A 5,524-nucleotide genomic window follows, 5' to 3' on the forward strand; every position below is an offset into this window, starting at 1 on the left:
TTTACTCATCAATCTTCACTTGAATGAGAATAAAGTCTCAGTTTTTATGAAGAAATTCTGACCGGACTCAGAATTTAGACCAAAAATGAAAAGGAAAGCAGAAATCATCGTGAATGATGTACACAAAATGGATTTCGTGATTCGTGAGTGTTTTTTCCAAATATGGTAAATCGGTGGCGGGAGCCAGGTTACAGCTGTGACGCGAGCTGAATTCCAACTGTGATGAGAGCAAAGTTTCAACTGTGATGTGGAGCCGGTTCCAACTGTGATGGGAGCCAAGTTCCAACTGACACAGGAGTTGAGTTTCAACTGATGAGAGAGCTGAGTATCAACTGTGAAGGGAGCTAAGTTTCAACTGTGGCGGGTGCTGAGTTTCAACTGTGAACGGAGCTGAGTTTCAACTGTGACGGGTGCTGAGTTTCAACTGTGGCATAAGCCGAGTTTCAACTGTTGCGAGAGCCGAGGTGTATGGAAAGTGTTACTAATTTCTATCAAGTAACGAATAACGACCGAATAATCCTGCCAAAGTGAGGCAATAGTCATTGTGGCATCTTCATTTCTGAGTAGAACGAATATCGTCCGAAAGAAGAGAAAACACACATGAAATTTCAAAATCTTCTCTTCGAGCTTCACATACTCTATTTTGATCACTTTCTCAAGATGGTTATCCTGATAACTGAAGAATTTAGTAAAAGATGATCGAACCGGGTGATGTTGATATGCTGTCAATCTCCTTCGAAAATTCACACTCTTGCCAAATTAACACGTTACATAGCACGTTAATAAGGGTATGGAAAAAATAATAAAAAAAAGTGATCAATCGAATGGTTTGCCTGTGCATGATTAGTGCTGAGATATTCCTAAATGAAATGAAAACAGATTTTTCAGTAGTTTCTCCTTTAAAATTTGAATCGCGTTGTATTTTCTGAGGTTCAAGTGAATACGAAAATAACTGAGCACAATACTATTTCTATTTATGCAAAAAGCCGTATATAATATTCCATCGAAAAGAAAATTACGAATAATAACAATTATCGTTATTACTCATTGACATAACAAACAATAGAAAAGTACATTTCAATTATTTTTCTCTTCTTCATTTCGATGAGAGTAAAGCCTCACTTTTTAAGATGAAATTTTGACTTAAAACTCAGAATGATGTCAAAAAAACAGAGGTCCATGTCGGAAAAATATAAACCCAAGATTGAAGTCATGCCGGAAAATGAAATCGGAAGCAGAAATTATTTCAAATTGATGTACAATAAGTGGAACGTGATGAGTAATTTTCACCAACGATCGGTGGCGGGAGCTGAATGTCGACTGTGGCGGAAGTCAGGGTTCGAATTTCCAGGAGCCAAGTTTCAACTGGCTCAACTCTCTCCGAACTCCACATATCTAAATCACTTCCTCAAGATTGTTATTCTGATTACTGAAGTCTTCAGTGTAATGATCAAACCGGCTGATGTGAAAATGCCGTCAATTTGCATCGAAAATAAATACGAGACAACTCATATATTCAGAGAATGAGCTTGATCATTCTGTCCAGACGTATCGTCCTGGACATCACTTCCAGTGAACCGTTTCCATCTAATATGAATTGTTTCATTTTAGGCTTTCTTTCATCCCATCACAGTTCCAACTGTGATGGGAGCCAAGTTCCAACTGCCACAGGAGTTGAGTTTCAACTGATGAGAGAGCTGAGTATCAACTGTGAAGGAAGCTAAGTTTCAACTGTGGTGGGTGCTGAGTTTCAACTGTGAACGGAGCTGAGTTTCAACTGTGACGGGTGCTGACGGGTCCTAAATGATATGCTATTCACTGGCTCGTATCATCGTTTATTCCTGAAAGAGATGGATATTGAATCATTAATAAATCATTAATTTATAAATTATTACGTGGTAGGAAATCATAATGAAGAAAAGAGAAATGAAATTTTTTATGTTTTTACCGCTTTTATTTGTAACTAACGTTACTGCAGTTTCATCCTATACGGTGTTACGATTTCATTTTGTCATTTGTTCTGTTTTGAGGTCGACGACTATTTAAACCTGAAATGAATACTTCCTTGAAAGTTTTGGGATATTTTAATACCTCGTCATTCGTTTAGTTCTCATTCACTGACAAACTACTATACAAGGATATATTCGAACGCATTAATTATATTCGAACACATATTCGAATCCCTTTAAGGAACAGAACGGTGAATTGGCGACTTTGGTTCCGTGAATGTCTTGCCGCCGAGATTCAAAATTTGTTGTGATACTTTTGGTAGCCATTTGCTAATTTTCGAGTTTATGTCTAAACTTCTCGATTTTTCGGATTAACCAAGTATGATCATCTTTTATAAGAATAGGAAATTTTTATTCTTGGCATTTGGATGCTGGTAAAACATTCAACTCACTTGTTGGATTCAATTGCTTATGGAGAACAGAATCTTACTGATTTGAATTTTGGCTTCTTGGGACAAAAGTAAACCTATAGGCTACACGACACTACAGGCGAGTTGATATTTATCAACGAGACAACTCATATATTCAGAGAATGAGCTCGATCATTCTGTCCAGACTCCAGACGTATCGTCGTGGACATCACTTCCAGTGAACCGTTTCCATCTAATATGAATTGTTTCATTTTAGGCTTTCTTTCATCTGAATACCGCTTCCTCGTGTTAGTATTGCTATAAGACTAGACATCCTTGCATGAATGCCTAATACAGTAGTAGCAGTAGTTAGTAGTTAACCGCTGTTGTACCGATCACAATTGTTGTACGGACAGAGCACTGCAGACCTAAGTTTGTAACTCTAAAACCATTCTTGTTCTGCAAGCCACCTTGAGGGAGACACACACAGATAAGCTTAGTTATTAAGATAGGGACAAATAACTTATCAGAGACTAGATTTTTGATGCTTGATCTATTATCTCAACAAAGATTTATGTTCTTCAAACCTGCCCAAAAGGGGAAGAATATTAGTGTAGGATATATGCTTTTATGCCTATGTAGATGAATTCATTCTCTCGACCTACTGTAAGCTGGCGATATAGCTATAAAGGGGTGTTGGTGAGGAAACTTTTTTGCAGTTTGAGTCGAACTGCAGTTCATCGAGCAATACATGAAGTATCAATTCGAATAGTTGAAGTGATGGGTGCAGAATGTATAGTATTCCCTCAGAATATTCGGGAAAGGAATGTATTGAAAATGGCTTTCATGAAGAAATGGAGAGGACAATTTGCTGTAGAAGGAATGAGGGTTAGAGATAGAATTGTCCAGCAGTATTACCTGTTGTAATTTGTAGGAAATCGAACTGTAAACTCTACTGAACCAGGTTTTAATCATGAATATACAAACGATACATTTTATGTATTAACAATGACATTAAAACTCATTCAATCAACAACGATTTCCAAGGAATCATAAAAACAAGATCAATCGAAATGAAGTGAACATGGATTACTTCAACACTCCCACTCTTTGTTCACTTCGAAGACGTTACCCACAGACCTTGTCGATTTCTTGAAAATTTTTCTCGTGGTAAGGGTTTGGTTAAAATATCTGCCAACTGGTTTTCTGATTGGGTGTAAACAACAGTGATATTTTTTTCGTTTGTGATGATCATTATTGCTCACCAAGTTTATAGCACTTCTATTATCAACAAAAAGTTCCGTTGGATTTGAAACGTCAACATCAATTTCTTTAAGCAACCTTCTCAACCATATTATTTCTTGTGCGGCATCCCAAGCTGCAATATATTCAGATTCTGTCGTGGATGTTTGTCGTTGAGATGTCCATGTAACTGGACAACCTGATAATGAAGTAACATAGCCAGTTGTTGAATATCTAGTATCAATGTCTCCTGCAAAATCTGCATCTGAATACGCTTTTGAATATTCGTTGCTCCCACCATTGTATAGAATTCCATAACTTTTAGTACCCTTTAGGTATCTGAAAATACGTTTGACTGCTTCCCAGTGCTGCTTTCCTGGATTTTCCAAATATCTGCTAACTCTGCTCACTGAGAATGATATATCTGGACGAGTGACAACCGCTAAAAACATGAGACGTCCTATAGCTTCTCTGTACGGAATATTTTTCATATATTATTTTTCTTCCTCGTTTTGGGGGCTTTGAGCTGCATTCAGAATAACATTCATTGTGGAAGTCCATTTTGTGTCTCTTATGTGGTGGTTCCACATCATCTCTCTGGGGCATAGTCTTTGATGTTGACGGTTGGTTTATGTTCTTCAAACCTGCCCAAAAGGGGAAGAATATTAGTGTAGGATATATGCTTTTATGCCTATGTAGATGAATTCATTCTCTCGACCTACTGTAAGCTGGCGATATAGCTATATCTAAGGTAAAGTATAACTTCAAAACAGCGACGTCTCAAGTATTGAAGAGACATCCTCCTTTTTTCCTTGGGGAGCCTGGGTTCATTGAAGTCCCCTTAGAATTGAAACATTTCTGCTACAGGTGTAATATAATTTATATCTTATGAACATTTTGGTATTGTTTACAATTAGAAAAATGAAATCTTCTCACATTTGAAACTTTGTGGCCTCAGGAGCTCAAGGCTAACTGCCAGTATTATAGGGGGAGTCCTATAATAACGGTTGAATAAAATTTATAAACTGACAGATAAATCAAGGGATTTGTTAACAAATTTGGAATCAACTGAGAAAGGTGTAGATGTTAGGGAAAGGAATTATGAATATTTTAACTGGATTCGAGTTTGATTCGATCGGTTACCGTTTAGAGTTAATTTCCCGTTTTTGTTTTGTATGCTATATAAGCTCCAGGGTTGATCAAGCGGGTGGCGCTCTACCCTCCATCTTATCCACGCCCTTCTTCACTGTTAAAAAGCTGGCGGCCTACCCTGGGAGCTATGATCTCTCTCTATCTAGTCTAAATTTTATTTTGTTGAAAGTGAAGTTCACGCGGACGCCACCTAGTGTTCACTAGCTGAACTTATTGGAATACGGATCCAATAGAAATGTAGAAATTTTTCTGGCTATGGAATGTTTCATTGTCGGGGTTACATAGTTCGTACCCTCACAAACAGATGGCAAAAAAGGTGCCAAATCAATTTTTTTCTTTCCGTGATTTCGTTTTTGGAAATTACATCCGATTACATTACTCAAAGCCTTCTCAACCATATTATTTCTTGTGCGGCATCCCAAGCTGCAATATATTCAGATTCTGTCGTGGATGTTGCAACACTTTTGTCGTTGAGATGTCCATGTAACTGGACAACCTGATAATAAAGTGACATATAGCCAGTTGTTGAATATCTAGTATCAATGTCTCCCACAAAATCTGCATCTGAATACGCTTTTAAACATTCGTTGCTCCCACCATTGTATAGAATTCCATAACTTTTAGTACCCTTTAGGTATCTGAAAATACGTTTGACTGCTTCCCAGTGCTGCTTTCCTGGATTTTCCAAATATCTGCTAACTGCTCACTGAGAATGATATATATGGACGAGTGACAACCGCTAAAAACATGAGACGTCCTATAGCTTCTCTG

General features: G+C 37.6%; 1 long non-coding RNA gene across 1 annotated transcript; it reads right to left on the reverse strand.

Moving 5' to 3' along the window:
• Positions 1-3,307: 3,307 nt before the first annotated feature.
• LOC141484613 (uncharacterized) lies at positions 3,308-4,496 on the reverse strand. Its single transcript, XR_012466707.1, has 2 exons — positions 4,324-4,496; positions 3,308-4,245 (listed from the first exon to the last, which is right to left on the reverse strand). It is a non-coding gene; the product is annotated as an uncharacterized lncRNA (long non-coding RNA).
• Between the last annotated feature and the right edge of the window lie 1,028 nt (positions 4,497-5,524).

This window comes from Leptinotarsa decemlineata, unplaced genomic scaffold (assembly GCF_025532065.1).
Source record: "Leptinotarsa decemlineata unplaced genomic scaffold, Ldec_3_MD MMD2_P_RNA_scaffold_14, whole genome shotgun sequence".
In the NCBI taxonomy this organism is placed as follows: domain Eukaryota; kingdom Metazoa; phylum Arthropoda; class Insecta; order Coleoptera; family Chrysomelidae; genus Leptinotarsa; species Leptinotarsa decemlineata.